Genomic DNA, 23,194 nt, shown 5'->3' on the forward strand with positions numbered 1-23,194 from the left:
AAATAAGTCATCATCAAAACCATCATGCTAGTCCAACCACAGAGGTAACGGAAGGGTAGGAGGAATAACTGACAGAGGGGCAGTAGTTGTGCAAAGGGGCAGGGCCATTACAAGACATATATGTGGATTTGTGCTCAAAGAGTCATATCTTACTGCTGGTGAGGAGTAGCATTGGTTCCCATTATTGAATGAGAACAAAAATACCAGGGAGAGAGAGCCCCAGGAGGAAAACTGACTTCATGGAGAATGAGGTCAAATTGTGGCCTTAAAAAGTACATTCTTTGTATGATTGCCCATGTTAAGGCTTAGTTTTGTTTTCTGGAGGTGAAAAAATAGCTGAAATACTCACAATGTGGTTTTTTCCTCATTTAAATTCCCAGTTTAAAAAAAAAAATCAGTATTGCTGGTATGCTGACAAGTAAATTTACCAGAATATATTTGTATTCACTCCCTAATTAGAACTAAATTCCATTTGTCAAAGCCCTTCAGAGCACAGTGGTGTCAATGGGATTAAAGAGGAGACTGCACAGGGACCTCATTAGTATTTACAAATATCTAAATGGTGGGTGTCAGGAGGTTGGGGCATCACTTTTTTTTACTGTATCTAGTGACAGGACAAGGGGTAATGGGATAAAGCTGGAACAGAAAAAGTTCCATTTCAACATAAGAAAAAACTATTTTACTCTGGGGGTGAGGGAGCCCTGGCACAGGCTGCCCAGGGAGGGTGTGGAGGTTTCTTCCTTGGGGGTCTTCAAAACTCACCTGGACACGTTCGTGTGTGACCTGATCTAGGAGGAACTGCTTTGGCAGAGGGGTTGGACTAGATGTTCTCTAAAGATCCCTTCCATCCTCTGCCTTTCTGTGATTTTATGATTCTATGTTTTTCTTGAACAGATGCTCAAGAAGTTACATCCATTTCAACCATGTTCCAAAGCACTTTAATTATGTTGGTCAGGAACACATTTTTTTTCATAATGAAATAGGTTTCTAGAGTGGTTTATACCACCTACAATTTGGAAACCAGTATGCTGTCATACAGGCTACTTTCTTTCCTTGCCTACTATTGGGAAACTGGCATTTTACCTCTGTATTTATGGCTAACATCTCTGCACACAAACTAAGGATCTACGAGTACAGAATAAACTGGGAAATGTGATGAAGCATTTATTTACTATCTTCTGAATTACATTTACCTTCCACTCTTAATTTTTTAAATGCTTCTTTGTTCTGGTTATTCCAGAATTTTCTGTCATCTACAACATCCTAATTGTAGTGGTTTAACTAAAAGATTACAAATACAAAAATTGCAAAGAACTTATTTTTAATCATGGATTTCTCTTCGTCAATTAAAAAAATAACAATAAAGGAACACAGGATAAGATAACTGTAAAGCAGGCAGTGAATCTGAAAGAAATGAATGTGCTCTGCCCCAAATAATTCAGTTCACCTTGCTCATTCTAAGACACCCGAGAACCACTAATTTCCCACCCTTCCCTCTGCCTGAAAGTGTTTTGAGTACTCTATGAAGACCTCTAACTATGGAGGTTTTTCTCCTTTTATGCCAAAAAACTTAACGACAAAATAACCAGTGACTTACCATGTCCAGCCAATCCTACCAAAGGTGCAGTCATGAACAAGGACATAAATAAAACCTGTCTGGATGAAACATGATGCATATTTAGAGGGGAAGCACCCAGGAGTCATGCCAGGGATGATCTCTCTCCCCTGCTATTTTATCTCTCTTGCTAAGGCATTTGCATGGCTCCCATTACCCTGATGCCAGAATATATAGGAACATTCGGCTTTTCTTACAACACTCAAATAGGGAGGACAGATTACATGGGTTATCCCAGGTCAAAAGTTTGAAGAGGAACAGGTCATTGCATAAGCTTGACAAGTTCTTGACCAGTAGAAGGTGTTTACTGACCATTTCTGTGTGAATCAACACCTAAGCCCATTCCTAAAGTATCTGTTTCTCAAACAAGTACACTAAAACAGTCACAAAGCCTCATCTTGGAGATTCCATTGGACATGAAGCAATGGCTGAAATGAACTGATGTTTGACTTATAGCAGGTTCTTTTGGAGCACATCAAATGCTCTTAACTAGGGCTGTCAAGATAAATAAGTTTCATAACAGGACTTCTAAATTTCTATTTTAGTCTATGATTTTAATCGTAGAGTACTTAGTAAGCCTGTATTTCCCTCATTGCCCCTGTGGTCATAAAACTGAGTTCATTTCTATCAGATGAAGATGTCAATAGCCTACTCATGCCTTTAGATTTTGAAAGGTAGACTATCAGAACGTGCTTTAAAGGAGCATTACACCTGCAATTGATTTGGAAGCAAAGCATATCTGTTTATATGCATCAAGAAGTTATGCCTAAAATAAATATTAATTTGATCTTGTTAATTTACTAAAGCCAGCAGAGAGATTTCTGCATGGGACACAGGCATGTAAGCATCTACTATGAGTGATTTAAGTTCAGACTGATGGTTGGATCTCCTGTAGAGGTGCCTGTTGTTGACTGACTGTAAACTCTATACATCTGATTTGCCACAAGTAGGGGAGTAATGTTCTTTATATACAGTCATTTAAGGTTCACATATGATCCCATACAGTCAGAAAGTATTAACATGTTTGTCATTAGCTTTATCTGTTAAATGACAAGCTGTTTACAAAGCTGGTAGGATGCTGAGAATGATAATTAACTGTTATTTGGAGAAGCTTTTAAGACCACTGAATGCTAAGCCCTGCATGAGAGAAATACATGATCCACTGGCACTTGGTTAACACACAGCCATGTCATCACCAGGCAGCCTTTGCAGCTTCACAGGCCTTGGTAGCCAAAAGAAATAAGTAAGCCTGGACCACTCAAAAATTAATAGTGGATTTGGACAACAGCTGGCAGTGAAAAGCAGTGTGTTCAGTATGTTGACATCTCTTTCCTTAAGACATCCAGTTTAAATACTTCCCATCTAGTACCAGCCTTTGAACATGATGTATTACTGTATCTCCCATCACTTAGGAGCTGGACTAGATAACCTTTAAAGTTCCTTCCAGCCCAAACTACTCTAGGATTCTATGACTTCACTGATGACAATATATGTTTGTGCTCAATAAGCTTAACCAGCAGTAATTTGCTTCACATTTCATCATGAAAAAGGCTTTTTTACTCATTTTATCTTCTAAACCAACTTATATTTAAAGTCACAAGGATATGTTGTAAATACCTAGACAAAATCCTCATGACAGAAAACCTGGGACTAATAAGGATTTCAAAGGAAAAACATACAAGAAGAAAGTGTCAGGAAATTCCAGATGCCAAAGAGATTTTCTGCAGCAGCACCATTGCAACAATGTAATGAAGAATATTTTCAGTTGTGACAATTTTACTCGTGACAATTTGAACTTAGTAAAAATCAGAGAGGCTGGACTGGAATTGATGCCAACAATGCTGGAGAGTTTCACACAATGCATCCAGTCAGATGACTTTTCGAAGTTATGGGCTCTACTTTTCACACCTTCATGCTGAAATATCTTGGCTATTTCAGCTGTAACTGATGTGAGCTTTAAGATTAATTTAATATATTAACTTTAATATGGTCAAGTCGAATGCTAAAGCCAAGCAATTCAAAGATGTTCTTAAGTTTCAATAATGCCTCACACTAGAGATGGCAGGATATTTTTGCATGGAAGAATGGATAGCAAGTATTACATTAAAAGTCTTTATGGGAATTTCTTCGTGTTTTTCAGCTCTCATTTAATTAAAAAAATGGGTAATTTTGATCCAATCACTTGCTGAATAATGAAGATATTAGCTCAGAAATACTGTGACATTGCCTTAGCTCACAGTTTAATAGTATCTTATCAATGGCATAATTGTTTTTCAAGAAACATGTAATTCAAATGCTTCCTGACTTCATTCTCCTCTCTGTGCCAGGATCCTTGGCCAGGTTCTGCAACATCTGCCCTGTTGTAATGCATCTTGAGAGACTTTGTCTGGGATAGAAATTCATGCCCCAAAATGCATCTCTCCAAGTATTTGCACCTGTCTTTCTGAAGAGAGAAACCATTCAGTTTTCTGTCTCAGAAGCCTTTGGACAACTCTGTGTGTACATACACATAACAATATTTCCAGTATGTCCAGCCATGCAGGGCAGTTTGTGGCAGAAAAAGCATTACTAGATAATACAGATATAAATTGAAGTCCTGACCCTTGAACATTTGTTCAGCTCAACAGTCCCCATGGCAGGAGAGGAATCTCAGTGATGCTGAAGAGGCCTGTGACATATGTATTACTCACAGGACTCATGGTGCAAGACTGGAAGTCCATTTCCAACTCATTATGAATGCATGGTTTCAGTTCTTTTAATGGCAGGCTTACATAGATACATACATTTTAACCATATAGTAGTGGAAGTAACAAAAATCTACAAGCATTCAGTATAAGTACAAGAGCAGTGTAGTGGAGTGGAAGCCTCTCTACAGCAACTGGGATGAAGTTGTAGCTGCTCCAATGGCATATTTCAAACCAGAACTTTCCATGGAGAGGAAATAGAGGAGAATTAAGCCTATGAGGAGTTTTCACATTTTTAAACCACCATGCCTAAATGTTTATCACAGGCCTTCAAACTTTCCATGTCAACCCCTGGGCACACATACTGGAAAGAATAAGATTCAAGGTACAGGGACCATGAAAGGCAATAAGAAATGTGTGCATGAAAAAGAGGAAGGAAAAAGTAGGTTCTCTGTTCAGTGGAGATGGAAATCTACTGATGAATGATGCTGAGAAAGCTGAAATGTGTTGTGTTTTCATTTTCCCCAAGTACTACAGATAACTAACAATTCAGTGACAGCTTTTGCTAATTCCTCAAATAACCTAAAGCATTTTTTTTTCATATTCTGGTTCTTGCTACATGCATACTTTAAAACAGTCTTTAACCTGGTCTTTCAATTTTCTGACTTAAACCCCTCACATAGAATTAGAATTCATTTTGCTAAACTTCTGGACACAACTAACTTTCCAATTGAAAGCCTTGAACAATTTCATTTTCTTATCATCTGCAATTTGGTCTTGTTTCATGCTAAATAGTAAAATGATAACTTGCCTTTGTCTTTCCTTCACATTTTCATTATGGAATCTTTTTTTCCTTCTCCTTTTTTTTTGTACCCTCCCAAATATGTATCAGTTCAGCCTTCCTGATCTTATTTCTATAGTCTTGGTCTTTCAGGTATGTGTACTTGCTTCTATTTTTTATACACATTTCAGTCACGAAAAATGATCCTAATGCAGCTTTGTCAGTTGCTGGAGGAGAGGGAGTGAATAGACACAACTAACCCCAAATCAGAAGATTCAGTTTTTAGTTTTCTTAACTATATCCCTACATTATTAGGTATCTATACTAAGAAACTCCAGTTGCTGATATGATAAGATATAATATGACTAATAGATACTCTGATGTGAGCAAACCAGATTTGGTGCTAATCAGGTGAGAAAGTCTGAAAGAGCAACACAGGAAACCACTGTGGGTTCTTAATCTAGAGGAGTTAACTATCTGGGACAATATTGCATTTATCACAATGTTGTAACTCCTGCTCTAGCCCAAGGGGAGATGTGGTTCTGTTTTCCTGGCCATGTGCTAGACCTGCAAGGTCTATGAGGTAGCAGGTGTTGCTCTAGTACACTCAGAAAGGATGATAATTTGGAGGTTTATTGAAAAGGCAATTATAACACTGAACTGGAGTGTAGTTGCAGGTCAGAACATGTTATATAAATGATATGCCACACTGTACTTTTCTGTTTGCTTTCTCTGTGCCTCCTACAAAACAGAAAATTTGTCCTAAGTTCTTCTTAGCTCTTCTAATACTGAGGGATTACTGAGAGCCTAAGGAAAAGCTGAACTGGACTGAAGGGCAAACACACTGGGTGAGTTTCATCCAGCTAAGCTTAGAAATAGATATCTTTATCTCACTCTGGAAAGAAACATTCATTTCTAGGGCACAGGTCATCTGATCCCAAAGTAGATGCCTCACACATTCAGATGCATCACTTGTAACAGACTCTGAAGGATCCTACTTCTGTGCACAAAATTAGTTTTAGGTTGATTAGTGCAAATACAGACAAACTACTGACTTCTAGCAATTGGCAGCTTAAACCCCATGGCAGCTGACAAGCCTTGGCAGTGTGGTACAAAGCAAATCCATGAAGAATTCATCTAGATGCACAGGACTGACATGAAGCCCAGAGATATTTGAGGTTACTCACTGGAATAGCTCAGGGAATTCAAAGATTGGACTTTGAAATATGAAACTATAAACAACTTCAGACTGATCATCAAAGGCTTTAACCAGCTCAAATCTACTCCAACAGTACTTTGCAACTGGGCTGCAATCTTCCCTGCAGGGTTGCTTTGGTCTTTGGAGTAGGCATTATCCTCCCACTGAAGATCTCCTAAGATCTAGCCATGATGGAGAAAATTATAGGTAATCTGCTGATGTGTGATTAAATATGCTCTCCAGCACAATTTGCAGGTTGTGTTGTATGTTCTGCTATGCCAAGGAAAAGGATCTGACATTGGACAGCAATAAATACCAGCTCGGACTGCAAGAGATTAGTGATTTGAAGCACCTGTTGTGTGACAAAGACATCCAATCTGGGATGACAGTTTAAACAAACTTGCTTAAATAACGATGCCTTGTCATGAATGTGTTAGGAAATACAATTCTCCCTTAATCACAATTAAGGAATCACTTTTTAAATATTTCCTTTTTACTACAGCCCAGAGGAGGAAAGGGCAGAACTGCTAATCCATCCACTGCGCCACAAACACAGTAAGAAGAGACAAGTCTTCTACTAAGGAGACTGGAAGCTAAAAATACAAGGCAGAAGCTGAAGGGCAGCCAAAGGCAGAGAGTGATACTCTGTCTGTGATCACACAGCTGGTCCGTGCCCAAGGACTGTTCTCTGTCCCCACAGAACTGCTTAAATGCAGCCCAGAGAGTGAAAGTGGAAAAACCAAAAACCTTTAGAGAGTGTAGGAAAAAATGTTGCATGGAATTATGCCTTTCATGCTGTCCTTTAGCTAACATGAAGCCAAAGATCTCAATTAGTTCAAGACTCCATGAATTCTGGCCTCTCTTCTGTAAAGCAGACAGGAGAATCTGCTTCTTAATGACTGACCCTACCAGCACTGTCTGAGGACTGAAGAAACCAGTAGTGAGGTTTGATTATGAGTAGTCTCAAATTGGATCATAAAGTTGTTTTACAGCAACCATTGCACAAATCATGGATTGTGCCTTTGAATTGGTCCAAGGCACTGAACAAATCCCTAGCAAAGTGGACACACAGGCCTGGGAAGCATCTTTGTACTATATCAAGGTTCCCAGAGTGCCTCCAGTCTGAACACAAGAAGCTGCAAGAAACAGGAATATGTTATACATAACACAGAGTGATTCTTTCTTCTACACCTAACAATATGTAACCTATACAAAGATAAACATACCTTAACTGCTGAATCCTGGTGGGAAAGTCAAGTAGAAATTATGTCCTCCCAAAAGTTTATGCAACTGTCAAAGACATCCAGAGCTCAAAAATACCCAAGACTGCTCAGTGAGCATGGTGAGTGTCAGAACAAAGTCCAAAATGATCTGTTCAGGTGACTTCTTCAAAGCTACCACCAAAACTTAAGCAGACAAATGAAAAACCAAAGTATAAGTAATGGAATATGACAAATCCAAAGAAGCTACAGGAGTCTTCTGATTCTCTGTGTCAAAGCTAGCATGCAGCATGTATCTACTTGAGTGTAACAGGATTTATTCCTATCTATAGACTACTCAATGTATTTATGTTTGGAATTGATCTATTGCACAAAGCAATGAGTGACACGGTAATAACAGAATAAATCAGTTTCCTTGGCACCAAGCTGTGGATAATAATAACCTGCAAATAACATATGACTCATTGGCAATTCCTTTTCATACACTAGTTTAAAGGGAACAATATGGAAGTTAATGAAATTGTGCCCATACAGTGATCTCTATCCTTTTCAGACGACCAATTTATATAGGTGTTGGCCATGATGTATATTATCCACTAACCAGGGTCCTGAGCCAAAGATTATTAGCTAAAAGCAGTTACAACAGAATGATGAACAAGACATAAGTCAAGCTATATCTTTAAGCCATTACACCTGTGACAAAACAACTGCCATCACATAAAAGTAGAGTATAATCTATAAGTGAATTAACATCAACCTATTTTGCAAGTGGGAGAGAATGAGGGTTTTTTCCAAAAAGAAGGTGACAGGCAATTTGTTTTGGAAACAATCAACTCTTTCAATATTAAGAACATAAAACTTAATCTACCACTATGGGTTATTTCCACAAGAAGCAAAAGATATGCCACCACATCACAGGAAAATTACTGGCCTCCTTGATATTAAATCAAGAAATGTCTCAGTTCGGAGCCTTGCTTTTTACTCCTCTTTGAGTTTGTAAGAACAACACAGGGAGCAGAAATCCAGCACAGAGGATGTAGGTGGTGGACACAACACACATCTAAAGACTGCAGAGTTAATTACAGCCCTGGAATCGCACTCAATTGATAGTGTGGCCCAAATAGATACCAGGGTTTTTTAATTGCTTGTTGTTATATTAATGTTATTTGTATAGTGATTAAAAAAAGACGTGACTCATAAATGAGCCACCACAGGAATTACAAGTATTTGAAACTGGCAAGAAATGCACCAGTCTTTCCTGATGTAGATCCACCAGGATCCACAGGTGGTGGAAATGAAAGGGAATATTATAGCAGATACAGTATTTCACTTGGCCTTTGCATGTTATTAAACACCTATTAGACATGAGACACATAAAGTCTTGTGGGTAACAAAACTGATGAAGTCAGGCCCACTGTGCAAGCAGTTCATAAAGAACGGGCCTTTTTAGAGCTGAGAACTTAAGTGAGCAAGTCCTCACTGTTGCTGCATTGTTGATTCACATCTCTGCAGGTGGATGTTTGGCTAATGGCTGTACTTACACCCACAGCTGAATGCACCTCTGTCTTGATAAAGGGTAACATCCTCACAGCACCACACATACTGAAGAAGAGCCCACACCCTTCCATGGTCATTTCCTGGCCTGTGCTAGGAGCATACCCCACCACTGTTTTGCACTAATTTGGCCTCTCATTTCCTTTTCCTCATTCACTTACCTGGGTGCATTTCTTTTGCCATCCAATGTTTTTTCAAAAACAAATGCATGCTATGCAAAAGCTGTGTTAGTGCAATGTTTACCTGGCAAGGTCAGGAAGATGGCAAAAGCTATCTGTCACACAAAGATGGGGGAGAAGTGCAAACAAGAGCAGTCATGCCAGACACTTCAGAAGCATAGCCAAAGGCAGAGACAGTTAAAATCAGATAAAGTGGACCATCCTGAGCACTGCAGTAAGACTCAGGAGATACTCATGTAAAACATCATCAATCTCAAGAGATCATAAATGTTTTTAAATGTTCCCTCACATTGTGTAAGTGTTTTGGTCTTGACTGGGATAGAGTTAATTTTCTCCCTAGAAGCTGATACAGGGCTGTGTTTTCGATTCAGTGTGAGAATAATATTGGTAACACACGAATGTTTTAGTTGTTGATAAGCAGTGCTTATCCTAAGTGAAGGACTTTTCAGCTTCCCATGGCTTGCCAAGGAGGAGGTGCACAAGAAGCTGGGAGGGAGTATGGCAGGGACAGCAGACCTGAACTAGCCCAAGGGCTATTCCACACCATAGGATGTCATGCCCAGTATATGAACTGGAGGGAGATGGCAGGAAGGGGCCAGTCACTGCTCAGGCATCAGCAGGTAGTGAGCAATTGCACTGGGCAGTTCTTGTTTTTGTGGGGTATTTTTTAACCCTTGAGTTTTATTTCTCTCTTTTTGTTACATTCTTTTTCATCACATTTATTATCAAAAAGCATTTTTATTAGTTATCCATTTGTTCTTATCCCGACCCACAGATTTTACTTTTTTGCCCAGTTCTCTCTATCTCACTGAGAGGGGAAGATGTGAGAGAGCAGCTGTCTCATGCTTACTTGCTGGCTGGGGTTAAACCACATCAGGAAGAAAAAGGTTTTCACATTAGAAGCAGCTATTTCCTAGTAGAAGACATTTGATTACAAAATATTGTCTAGATCTCCTAAAAGTATCTCTCACTTTAAAGCAGAAATAAAAGCAGGGTGCGGGGGCTGACTATTCTTCCACTCCCTATCAGCTGCTAGTTGGCTATTAGAAACTCATTAACTTCCTCAAGAGACCTTGGCCCTAATTAGTGCCTGGACTGATGAGCCTGCCTCTTTCTCCTTCACCCCTGCTTCTCAGAGCCTTCCACAATGAGTAAATGCAACCCTACTCCTTTTGCACAATTTTAAAAATGGAATTTCTTGAGCTATCAGGATCTGCAGACAACTGGCGAATTCTGCTCTGCCTGGGACCTTACCAAACCACTCCAGATTTCTCTAGCTTGCTTTGACACTCTAATTCTTTGTGCATACATGTATCACTCTTAAAACCTTCTTTAAATCAGGTTCTGCATCTTCCTTTATTCTGCCTTTCCTGTAACAGAATCTGTTTTAACTGTGATCAAAGTGTTACCAGGGACATTTGGCCAACTATAATGTTGATGCCAATCCTGCAGTGTTTTTAACACCAATGAGAAGAAAATGAACAAAAAATGGACTCATTCCAGAATTATATTGTACTTTGAATGTAGATATGTACCCATACACTCCATAATGGTAACAAAAAGAACTTAGCAATACAACATAAAAACAAGAAGACTCCTCACTTGAATTTCTGCCTAAATGGATGCAGTTAACAATATTAAGTTCAATAAGTATGTGAACTGAAAGATAAACAAACTGTAGAAAGTAAAATGGGAAAAGTTACGATTGCAAACCACAAGCTCGGTCTTACTTAGGCTTACAGCTTATGTACAATATTTTTTTAAATGAATTTCTTCTTCAGAAATACGTTTCACATTCAACATGTCTGCATAAGAAAACAAAGGCTGCCATGCCCTAAAACTGGTGGTTTTGGGTGATTGGACAGAGGTTGCGCTATGGGGCCACAGGTGCTCTCACAGTCCAGCTAAAGCCATCCTCTTCCCAGGTAACTGTGATTGTCCTCATCCACCAGAATAAGGGGAAGTATTGTGCTTGCACATGGACTATCAAAATAGTGAGTCCAAGGGCTATAAAGGATTAATACTATCCTAACACTTCTCTAATTAATATGATTACTGTAAATGCAACTTAAAGGCTCTTAATCTTATTGTAGATACACACACAAATCTTCCATTGGCATTACAGGAAGGTAAACTGAAGCCATCATCATAATTATATACTAATGATGACCTTAGAGTTTTTTCCAAAACAGTGTTTGAAAAATATCATCACTACCATAACAGAAACCCCAGCAGGAGTGAGGATAGTAACCTCCTGAAGGGTATCCTACTTGCAGCAATTGAACTGTAATCAACATATTTCTCAGCTCAAAAACGCCCAGTGAAAATCATAATGTATTTTAAGAAAACCTGATGCCATGAAAGACAAGGAATGAGGCTACAAGGCCCACTTAAAATAAGTCAGTAGCCTGTTCAAAAATGTTCCTGTTTTGGCATCCTTACCTTGAGTAGTCACTTATTTACCAAGCTTGAGTTGCAGGTATGGTCAAACTACTGATTAAATGTTTCCTGAACTCTATTGCTGTTTTCCTTAGGATTCCATATATGTGTGTACCTTTGCCTATTTTCTGCTTCCTCATTCTCACACATAGATTTCCAGTTCTGTATTAACTGTCCTTTGTATTCAGACATAATGTCACTCACGCACTCAATTTTCAATTTCTTAAAGACTAGTCTTTCAAAAGTAACATACCAAATAAGTAGACATTTCCCTCCACCTTTACTAAGTAAAAAACTCAGTCTATATAACTCCTGGGAGAAAAATGCTTCTGCTTCAGAGAATTCTGAGGGATGGAAAACTTTTCCAAACAAGAAGTGCTTCCAGTGTTGTAAGCACAAGTGACATTTCGGGAGTTCCACCCTGAAGCACATTGTAATATTTTCACATTCGTTCTCTCCAGAATTTGGATGAAAAGTTGAAATAATGAACTCTACATAAATATTGGCATGCTATAGATATATATATAGATAGATATATAGATATGTAGAGATATATACACTAGATACACTCTCCTGATGGAGGGGAGCATTATCTCCTTACCAATTCTCATTTTTAAATAACTTAAGGGTAATAGATCATCTTCTGAATGAGCACTGCTTTCCTGAATGACCTTCTCTGCCAGTATTCTTTGGGCAATGAACATAAAATACTTTCAGAAATGATGAAGGCTCACTGTACCTGCAGGATGAAGACCAATCTGAAGAATATGTGGTAGACTCAACAGCCTTGTTGCAAAGCAGTCTCACTGCAGGCAGAGTGGCTCCATTGGAAAAGGTACTTTGTTAAAGATAGGAGCTGTTTTTAAAAAAGCTGTTCTGCATGAAACTCAAAGTGCAATAGATTTATTTGGCAAATAAATACAGGTGGAGAAGCTTCCAGTGCTGAATAATAGTGGAAAGGGGACCATCAGTTTTGCAATCCTGATAATCATTAGATTTAGACTCCTAAATAAACGGATCAGCTAAGCCACTTAGATCATTTTATAAAACGGTGTTTATGTGCCAAGTACCCCTACAGTTAAAGCATATTCCAGGAAGTTTATAGACTAGCTGTGTAATTTCAAAAACCAAATGTTTCAAAATTGAAGCATACTGGCCAAGCAGAAAAAGCTATTACCGTCACAATAGTCAACACACATAAATAAATCATCTGCATGATTGATCTCAGTGGCCTTTATCCTGATGGCTCTTTTCCCAGGTCATCCAGGACACTTTGTCCAGTATGTTATATCTAAAAGATAATAACTATCGTAGACAACACAGTTATATACAGCATTTAGATACAAATACCAGGCCATGTCCCTGCACAAGGACTATATTGTCCACTAGTCAGGATGCCTTCAACTTTGGCATGGGCAGAAAATAAGAGGACAAGAAGAGCTGCCCCTTCTTGTGTGATCTGTGCAAGATGAGAGACAAGGATAGTCCATGCATCAAGGAAGGCTGGAGCCGGTCCCCTTGCACACTGACCTATGGAAACCTTCTTGAAGAAGGCAGAGCAATCAAATATCAAGGTACAGTTTCCCTCTTCCTCCTTTGAGCTTCTGGGGCCCCTGAGCAGCAAAGGTCAGGATATACCTGACTTCCTCACCTCAAGAGAGCATAGTCAGTCTGGGACTAAAGCATCTGGGCTGGGAAAGACTGCTCAGTAAAAAAGGAAGCACTTTGCATAGTAATGGCTAAAATAGCCAATGAAGAGCACAAATAACCTGGGATCACAGCAACAGCCTGGTGCCAAGGAACTGTGCTAGCTGACCACCATTGCCTGCCCAAGACCAACTCCAGTCTTCCTGGCCACAGAGCCTTTCCTGGCTGTTGGCATATTCTGGGTGAGAGAAGTAGCAGCAGCAGAAGAGCAAGCAGGAAAATCCCACTGAAACCCAGCAGAAAGCGGGGAACAGCGTTAAGGAAAGATTTCCAAACAAAATCTTACATGCAAGCATATTTCAGTAGCACAGGCAAAGTCATGAAGGAGACTGCACGACCATCGGTGCTTGCTGAGCTCAATGAAAGTGGTAACTGAACAGAAGGGTGATGGGAGAGTGGGTGTGAAGATGAGAAGCAATCCCACAAAACCAGAAGGTGACATTACATAGTAACAACTGCAGACAATGTGAGTTTAGTGGTATACTGGAGAGACTGAAAGGGTTGCAACTACAGCAGGAGAATAGAGACTAGGAAGAGGAGAAATGAGCCGGCATAGGGATTAATAATGCTGATAGAAAAGGAGACTGTACGGTTTGAGGTCACTGTGCAGCTGGGGATCTCATCCGAGTTGGCTCCTGACAGGAGCTGAAGGAGGAAGGAAACATGTGGCATTTGTTGGCCTTAGCAGGAACATCTTTCCAAATTACTTGTTACTCGTTAATGCTTGGAAAAGAAGTAAAAAATATCTGTATGACTGAAGTTATTTCACTCATGTCTGCTCTTCCTGAGTGATATAGGCTCTATTCTATTTTAAATTACCTGATAATAAATTAGCTACATTATTAGTTAATGAATGTATCCCCAAAGATTCAAGTATATAATGTTTGTCTTCATATCATTGCTTCTTGCCATATTGAAACAACAACACTAAATAGTAATTATTATGGATAATGCGAATAAACAGAACAGGCCAACGAAATATCCAAGAGATAGGGCAGCACTCACAGGAGGGTGAGCTGTCTTTGCATGAGTGGGTCACTTTGCTTTTCTGTATCACGTGTTGTCTGCTTTTAGTACACCACTAACACCATCTCCTGGCCACTTGGTGTCTGGAGGAAAATCTTTATAAAGGTCTCTGACAGCCTGGAATGAAAGGTACAGCAAACATAGAAAAGATCATCTCTTACATTCATCGACTTTACCTATGTGAAAATAATACCATCCCCACCCCCTCAGAATTAAATGTAGGGTGTGGGCATTTCAACTATGTTATTGTTCCTAAAGAGTTTCCAGAAAAGTGTATCAGAATACTCTAAAATCAGCCTACATTTTCAGAACTGACTATTGATTTGGGTATAGTTTGTTTTGGAGCCCACTGAAAAAAAACCCCACCCAAAACTGATATTAAGGAAAAGCCTGTGAAAGCAGAGTCTTTCCCAGTGTTTCAAGTTCAGCACTTTAAGCCTTACATGCTTTCTGAAAAATCACTAATGTATCCTCACCATCTATTGCTGTCAAAGATACTATATTCCCTGTTCTTTTTTACCATCTTTTTAGATATCAAGACCAGAAACACAAAGAAGAATTCTACAACTTTATGTGATTCTGCTACAGTCAAGCAGTCAATAGACCAAGGTCTATCCAGTTAATATCTACTGAATGTATCCATCCGTTTTCAAGCATTTAAAAGAAGGCTTTGACATCATCTTGATCTGTCAAAATCTTAAATATCTGTAGATGTCCAACATAGCATGTTAAGGAATTACCTTGGAAATTGCTCAGGGGTTATTGCTCGTATACATCAATTGACCCAAACACCTGTCATTTCAGAACTGATTCAGAGCTCAAAGAAGGCAACCTCTGAGCTTTGGATTTAGAGACTGTAATTCCCGAAAAATCATCTGAACCAGTAACTTGTATTTTCACCTTTAATTCAGGAACATAGTGTCAGCTTCTAATTTTAGCTAAAGAAACAGCAGCAGAGCCTCCTGCATCATGAACAGCATAATCAATCTAAAGTCTTAAGCACAGTCTGCTCTACCATATTGAGTACTTGGACCTATAGAGCATTTCTGAGGAGGGCAACTATCAATCCCTTGAAAGGTAATCAAATTATTGTACTCCTGATGGATCTTCATTGAAGAGAACTGCACTGTCATGCTTTCTGGAATAGCTGTTAGGAAATATTATTTTAATGCCATTGGTATATTATAATTGCAAACATTTTGCAGATGACCACAATGCTCTGTTCAGCCAGCTTTGGTTCAAATGATTGCTTTCTGAAGAGTGCATATTTCATCCAATTACATTACTGTGAGCCACACTAGAAGACAGAAACTATCATTTTAAAAGCTAGCAAACACTACTTGAGAACCAGGCAACAGATCAGGAGAAGAAAATGCCAAAGTGCCAACTTTCTCAAATTTACCTACCAGAGGAAGCACGTGAAAATGTCTGAAGAGCTGTGCATGAGTATCCCTTGCATCCTGCCATCCCTTGCAATTTGTGTTTCAGTGATTCTCCAAGAAATCCTACCTTCAAACATCCAATTAAAAAAGGAAGATCTGTTTTTTATTTACAATTGGTTGAATCATAAAGCAACAAGTATCTGAATACCTAACTGAGTGCCTGAAGCCTATAGACTGGATTGCTCTGCTTCATCTCAACATGAGGCATGTAACCTCTCTCTACTGCTACACAACATGGTGCACAGAAAGAACCATCTCAACATATATCATCATGGGAAGTCTCAGAAGAGACCTTTTTGGAAGCTGAATGCACTAAAGGCCATGCCTTGACAAAGTGGGATGAAAAACTTTGTTTATGGCATCAGAAAAGGAAATTCCACTGAGGCACTCAACCAGTGATGGATTATGAGTCATCAATCATTGTTAATAAGCCATAAGACCCAATGTGAGTGGAGAAGATGGGCAGTTTAGGTGGTAAAATAACCTTTGAGATAAATGGGAGTTCTGTGTTCCAGAGACACGTCCTGATAGTCCAGGCGATCACCCTGCAGCTTCCCAGAAAGTTTTCCTTATTCACAGGATAGACCCACCCAAAGTTTGCTTGGATAACTTCTTCTCCAAGTTGCTTACTGTTTCAATGACAGAGGAAATAAGAGCAGTATGGCTAGCTCAAGAGTCCTACATCAGGCATTGCTTTTCTGTGGCTCTGTTCCACCATCTGCAAAACAGAGATAGTGGTACTAAGACCATGATAAGCATTATTATGATCACTTCACAAGCACAGCACAAACTAACTAATACAGCTAAGTTTGATACACGTAGCTCTCAAAGCCATGGAATTCTTGATAACAAACAGATCCCTTTCACAGCAAGAGAGACTGTCTCCAAGCTATCAGACTGCTGAAAAATCACAAACTTTTAAAAATGGAGACAACAGTAGTATAATGGATACAGTGTGCTAAGAAAAGTAGGTCTAAGAATGAACTAGTAGGATTACGTAGCTTGGGAAACCAGAAGTGTGATTTTAATCAGCACCTGCTACTGATAGAAAAAAGTTTGTGTTTGATTCGAGAAGGCAGCACTATAGATACTGAAACAAATGGATCCTAAGTCTTCAAAGGATTGGAACTATGGTGAGCATTTCCAGAACCTATTTTTTACCAGTCCTTCATGTATGCAAGCCTGCCTGGATCCCACAAAGCAGGTTTAGAATTTAGCTGCCTCAGACTACTGCGTAATCAGGTAGCTGGAGATAGGCTCTGTAGCTCAGTTAAGGGTAGAGGTGTTATAAAGAGAGCAGGAACACTCCAGGCTCCTACAGCAACATAGACTGCAAATCTGAGGAAAGGTTTCTAGGCTTGGTAATGTGAACATAGGGAGGCACTTCCAATATAGGTGGCAATCAAGCCCTTTATTGTAATTCTGCATTTCTCCTCTTTCTGAAATGCCTTATCAGTTGGCCTTTGCATTTTTCTTTGTTTTTTTCTTACTTAACCATATTTTTAAAATAAGCAGCATACATTTAGAGTCAGTTCTTCAGCAGTCAATAGAACTGACACTAAGGGATGCCAGAGAAATTTGTCTTTTATATGTCTTTAATGCCTCACTGCAATGCAGTCCTTTTTTGTCAGCTTTCCTGTAGCAAAGCATGTAGGCTGGGAGAGAAGCATTACTTATGGAAAATGCATCATGGTCAGGAATCAGGCAAAAGAACAGACAGTTGCTACAGACTCTTCCAAAGTTGTAGTAACTTACCCGGATCCAAGCTGAGAGACATCATATTGCTGTAACCTTCCCTGCACTAGTGGGATAATGTCCAGAAAAGAGAGAACTATTGAAGCAAGAAGAGCAGCGGTTACTGTGTCAGAGCTGGCTGCCAAACTGAGAAGATTAAACTAACAAATGACACAAAGAGTCCATTCTACCTTCTTCTCACCTTGCTCTTAAAATCCTCACCACCACCACCCCCCACTCCACACTGCCAAGGGATCAAGACCTGTTGTTGAGATAACAAGAACTAAAAGGCTTACAAGGTGTTATACAGGACAAAATGGTTGAGATCCAAAACAGCACTTAAGAGCCTCAGAAGCCATTTAGGCCACATTCAGGTGGCTTCTGAATGCTATTCCCCAGCAACATTATTCCACTACAAGACACCTAATCCATACATTCTTGACAGAAAATACTTGCAGTTCTGCTATGGCACACACCAAGAGGGACAAGTAGGACAGCAGCACAAATTACAGCTGAGCCCAGCAGCCACAGCCACAGGTCTGGTGGTTACAGCCCTTGCCCAGGACTGTGGGATACCCAAATGCAATTCTCCTCTTCCCCAGAAGTGCTCTTTACTTCTGCCTAAAAGTGAGCCTTGGGCACATAATGAGTAATTTGAGGGCACTGTGCTGACTGGAGCAGGCTCAGACATGTGTGCCGCAGAGCTGTAGCATGTGTGCACGTGTGCATGTGTGCATGTGTGCTCAGGCTTCCAAGGCATAGAAAATGTGGATGTCAAACCAACCAGAATGGTGAATCTGGTTGGTCTCAATTCAGACGCCCACATACAGACATCCGGTGCCATTTAAAATGCATCCTGCCTGGCTTCCAGATCCCATTCCAGAAGCACATGAGTCTCCTCGAGGTCCTGTGTCACAGTGGCAGATACCTTGGCCACCTTACACCAACTGATGATGCAATACACTTCTCCCTTAGGCAAATGAATCAAATGCCTGGCAAGTTTAGGCATCTCCAGATGGTGGCAGCCCAAGGATAGCTGTGGTCTCACATGACCAGTGTAAGTCATCCGTTCCAGTCTCGCATGACCTGTTTTACCTGTCTCATGCCTTTATTAAATCAAATCTCAAGTCTTTATCCAGCATAACTAGACAACCCATGAAGAAATATGCCAAATAAAATACCCACACAAAGGCTTAAAGGAAAGTCAACTGGAAAACAATGTTTTGTTCCAACAGAACACCAAGCAGAACATTGCTGGAGCAGCTTCCAAATAATATTATTCTGAATATGTCAGCAAAGCTAACCAGCACCAGCACCAGGCATTCAAATGATGAACATGAAATATGATTATTTACTTCAGCCACAATTCTGTGCTCGGAAAGATTTGCTGTTGCAAGTGTCTGTGTGAATGCCTTGGACCCTGTGAGGGTGAGGGAGCCCTGGCACAGGCTGCCCAGAGGGGTTGTGGAGGCTCCTTCCTTGGAGGTCTTCAAGACCTGCTCGGACATGTTCCTATGCGACCTGATCTAGGTGACCCTGCTTCTGCAGGGAGGTTGGACTAGATGATCTCTAAAGGTCCCATCCAACCCCTACCATTCTATGATTTTATGATTCTATGACTGCAGAAATGTCAAGGGAATGCTTCTTCAGCTGAAAGTCTGTGCTCACCCACACCCCAGGGAGTGCATGTACCAACAGCATCATAGTCTCGCCAGGTGATTGCTGACAAATGATGATTCAGCATTGCATAGTTAGACAGACAAGTGATTCATGAGGAAGTTTAGAGCACAAGACTGTCCCTTCCGGTGGCCTGAACCTCCATCTCTAATTTTTACACAGCTCACTCTTTCACAAACACTATTTCCTTTAATTCCTCCTGCAGTTTTGTGCGGTTATTGAAGGATGACAGCCACCTGAGAACTTAGGGTGCAGAGTATCTCTGAGTCCAGGTGCTCTGTCACATACCTGCATAGTTCAGTCATCTGCTCACAAGGTTGAAACATCATAGAATAGAATAATAGAATCATTTAGGTTGGAAATACCTTTAAGATCAAGTCCAACTGTAAACCTAATGCTGCCAACTCCACCACTAAACCATGTCTTTAAGCGTCATATCTACAAATCAACTAAATACTTCCAGGGCTGGTGACTCAATCATGTGCTGAAATGAGTGACCAGACACGTGCTGTGAGTAACTATTGGAAACTTACTTATTCTATGAAGGCAGAACAATGCTGAAATCTATAAAGTATTTACAATTCGAGGCAATGAGTCTACATAGCATAACTCACTGTAGACTTAGGATTCAGGCCAAGTTTTACTGTACTTACACAGTGTTGCATTTCCAACAGGATCCATTAACTCAGATCAGGCCCAATATCAATAGAGTTACCACGCTTCCAGACCCAGCACGTATGTCTCTATGTTCGTGGGATACACTCCTTACCTCAGACAAAATTGAGTATGCCCAGTTTTGGTGTATGATCATCAATATAGTGCAGCCTTTAGGTAAGTGTCACCAGATACCACTCCTAGCTGTCTCTAGTGATTCTCATTAATCCATAAAGTCCTTCCAAATAGCTAAGGAGTTCTTCAGATTGTTTTATCGAAAACAATGAAAACTGGATGTCACAATATCCTTTGCAGATTCACACGGCAGAACCTCCTTTTCTTCATGTAAGAACCAGACAGTAGATATTCTCACAGCTTTCCATCACAATTCAAGGAACAAAGCTGGAGAGACAAGCTGCCCTTGTGGGTGATAGTCACAATAAAGCCTTCATTTGCTCTTTGTCTAAATCTTTACAGATACTTAGATTGCCGAGATTATTCAATGAGATTGAAACAGTCAGGGAAATACAACAATCCTCAATGGTCTGCTTTGCAATTTAATGGCTCATCTTTTTCTGTGTGTGCAATTACTGAGAGAAACCTAAGCCTTCCCTGAGCTTTCCTCTGACCTTTGATCAGAGCAGGTATTGAATGCTGGTTGGTTTAGGTACATTTTGTACTTGTTTCTTATGCAAATGCAAACTACTATACACCAGCTGGCACTTTGCCAAATTTGTTTCATGGATTTAATTCTGTTTTCTACCTTTCACTTAAAAGGGGTATTATGTACATGGAGATTACTTTTCTGTGAAAAGATAGTAGGGGATTTATTTTCTTTCAACAATTATGGGACTAAATCCATCTTGGAGTTATTCCACTGAAACCTGTAGCACTACACTGATGATAATTTCATTTCAATATTTGCTAAAAATCACCAGAACAAAGGTAATCAGTGTTTCAAACATTTTGTTAATCTTACAGCATAGCTGACCATTTAACAGCATTTTTAGGAAGGCATTTACACTATGTCTGATCGAGGTTAGTCAAATATTTTATGCTCCAAATCAGCCCTGTGTAGCCAGACATGAGTGACCGTGTTCAATCCCAAAGCTAAATCTGATTCCTTGAGCTTGATAAAGTAATTTGTGTGAGGTCATGACACCTTTCTCACGCCCAAAGTCACAAGCTTTCTCCCGCAAGTCTTCCCTTGTTTCTGGGGAGATATCAGGATGGGTCAAAATACCACACCAGAAACCTTGTTTTTGGTTCCAGATCAAATACAGACTCATACACACAGAAAGACCACAGTAGTGAGTGTTTACACAGTGTATATTCAGAGTTGTGCTTAGGACATAAAATTTGTGTTTCAGTGCCCGCAGAATTTGGGATGAGGCCATAAATGAGACACTTGGAGTTAAATTTTCCTTATTTTAAGATTTCTCATGAAGATAACCCTTATTTAAGTCACAGGAAATCATCTATGTGCTTTGGCTCTTGTTCAGTGGATAATTCTTTAATTCAATTAAAATAACAACAAACCGCAGTGGAAGGATTTTATCTATGGATACACCTTTAAGTAATCTCATTTAAATGTGAATGTGATGGCTTGCAGAACTTGGCTCACAAGAACAGAGAGTACAGCCTATTAATGTGCTCTGTTTTACCATCTTTATGAAGCTTCAGGTCTAGGTTTAGGCTTATTATTTGAAACTGAACACCAGATTTTATAAGCTTTTCAATCTTTCTTTAGGGCTTTGGATCAGTTGGCAAGAAGCAGGTCACCCTAATGACTTACAAACATTTTCATCTCATTGTAGATTCACCTGCACACCATCATTGCTGAGAGAGAGCTGGCACCCCTCACAATGCACAGTGTAGTCACAGCCACGCTTAGCTAATGTCATCTAATGCTATTCACTCCTTGTAGTGAATGCTCTCCTGAGGGTGTGCCCATAAATCTCAGCCACAGAGGAGCTGAAAACACATTGTCTAGCTGAAAAGTCATTTCAGGTTAAGACCAGGGCCACTGTGCTCTTCCATCCCACTCCCTCCTCCCTCAAAACCTCTAGACTAATGACAACTGATACAGCAGTTCTACTGCACAACATCTATATACCAAAATTTGCTTTAGAGAAGGCAGATCCACACCAAACTCCTGCCAGGAATGTGATAGAATGAGACTCTACAGAAGGAGACACCAAAATAATCTCTGAGGAGCCTCATAGTACTGGGTCCCACAGGTACAGTCAGTGAGATCCTCTGTTTTGTGATTCAAGATAGCTATCAGAGTACAATTAGCTCAACAACACCTGGATCTGGGTGGACACATATGTGCCTAAAGTTAAGGCTGTGCCAGTTTATGTGGCAAGACTGTATACAACGTTTTTTATGCAGGTATGTAAAATAGCAATGGCATATCCAAGCCCTTTTTTCTGATCCTATCACTAAAAGCTAAGACAAACAGGATGCCATAGGGCACAAAAAAATCTTACCAGCTGACCAAGAGTGTCATATGGAAGCCATAGACTCATGGTCATGTGAAAGGAAAATTTGTTTCAGTTCTCTGTGTAATGGTCAATTTTACACATTGTATAGTTCAATATTTAATGTATATTACATAGACTTATATGCACAGAGTATTAGGTATTGTAAGTATGGTGTATAATACTTGGGCTTATGGAATATCCTACCTAAACTCAAATTACAAGCTGCAAACTTTTAGAAAAAATAAGTAAAAAAACCAACCCCAAAGGTGGTTTATGATCTGTTGAAATTTCTTTTGTCCACTTGCATGGCACAAAAGGTTCACATGGTCAAGAAGCCATTCAAGACAGGCATCTAATTCCTATAAATGCATTTTCACTGAATTCCAGAAGGCAGCTGTGGCCTCAGCTCTGCAGAAAATCTACATTTTCCTAGTTAACTTTTAAAACAAAAAATTTTGTGCCAGTTATATATCATCAACAGGATTCTGTTCAATTATTCTAAAGACTTATAAAAAGCCACCACAGAAAGACTTTTAAAAAATCAAAAAGCAGCAACACAGTCCCAACTAGAGGAAGAGAACTGCTTTTCTAGAACTCTTTTTTTCCCTCCCACACAGGACAATACTGGCAGGTTGAGATTTAACCAGAGATGGGCTCCTTTTACAAGATGCTTATATAAAGCGAAGACAACGCCAGCTGGGCTCATTTGAAAGAGGACATCTTGTGAAGAGCCGACGGTGCAGCTATTGGAATAAGATCAGAATGAGAATCTGAAATACCTAGCCCCTTCCTGTCTCA

The 23,194-nt window shown here is 39.8% G+C and overlaps 1 protein-coding gene across 2 annotated transcripts in view; it reads right to left on the reverse strand.

Moving 5' to 3' along the window:
• The window catches only part of GPAM (glycerol-3-phosphate acyltransferase, mitochondrial), a 60,975-nt gene extending 43,360 nt beyond the window's left edge, over positions 1 to 17,615 (reverse strand). Inside the window, exons 1-2 of one of the 2 annotated variants that reach the window (XM_062001582.1) lie at positions 17,601 to 17,615; positions 14,383 to 14,520 (exon numbers count right to left, since the gene is read on the reverse strand). The gene's annotated coding sequence lies outside the window, so the exon portion shown is untranslated. Of the gene's footprint in view, positions 1 to 7,504; positions 7,562 to 14,382; positions 14,521 to 17,600 lie in introns of those variants that run through there. The other variant, XM_062001579.1, reaches the window with a different exon arrangement.
• Between the last annotated feature and the right edge of the window lie 5,579 nt (positions 17,616 to 23,194).

This window comes from Colius striatus, chromosome 8 (genome assembly GCF_028858725.1).
Source record: "Colius striatus isolate bColStr4 chromosome 8, bColStr4.1.hap1, whole genome shotgun sequence".
NCBI classification, from domain to species: domain Eukaryota; kingdom Metazoa; phylum Chordata; class Aves; order Coliiformes; family Coliidae; genus Colius; species Colius striatus.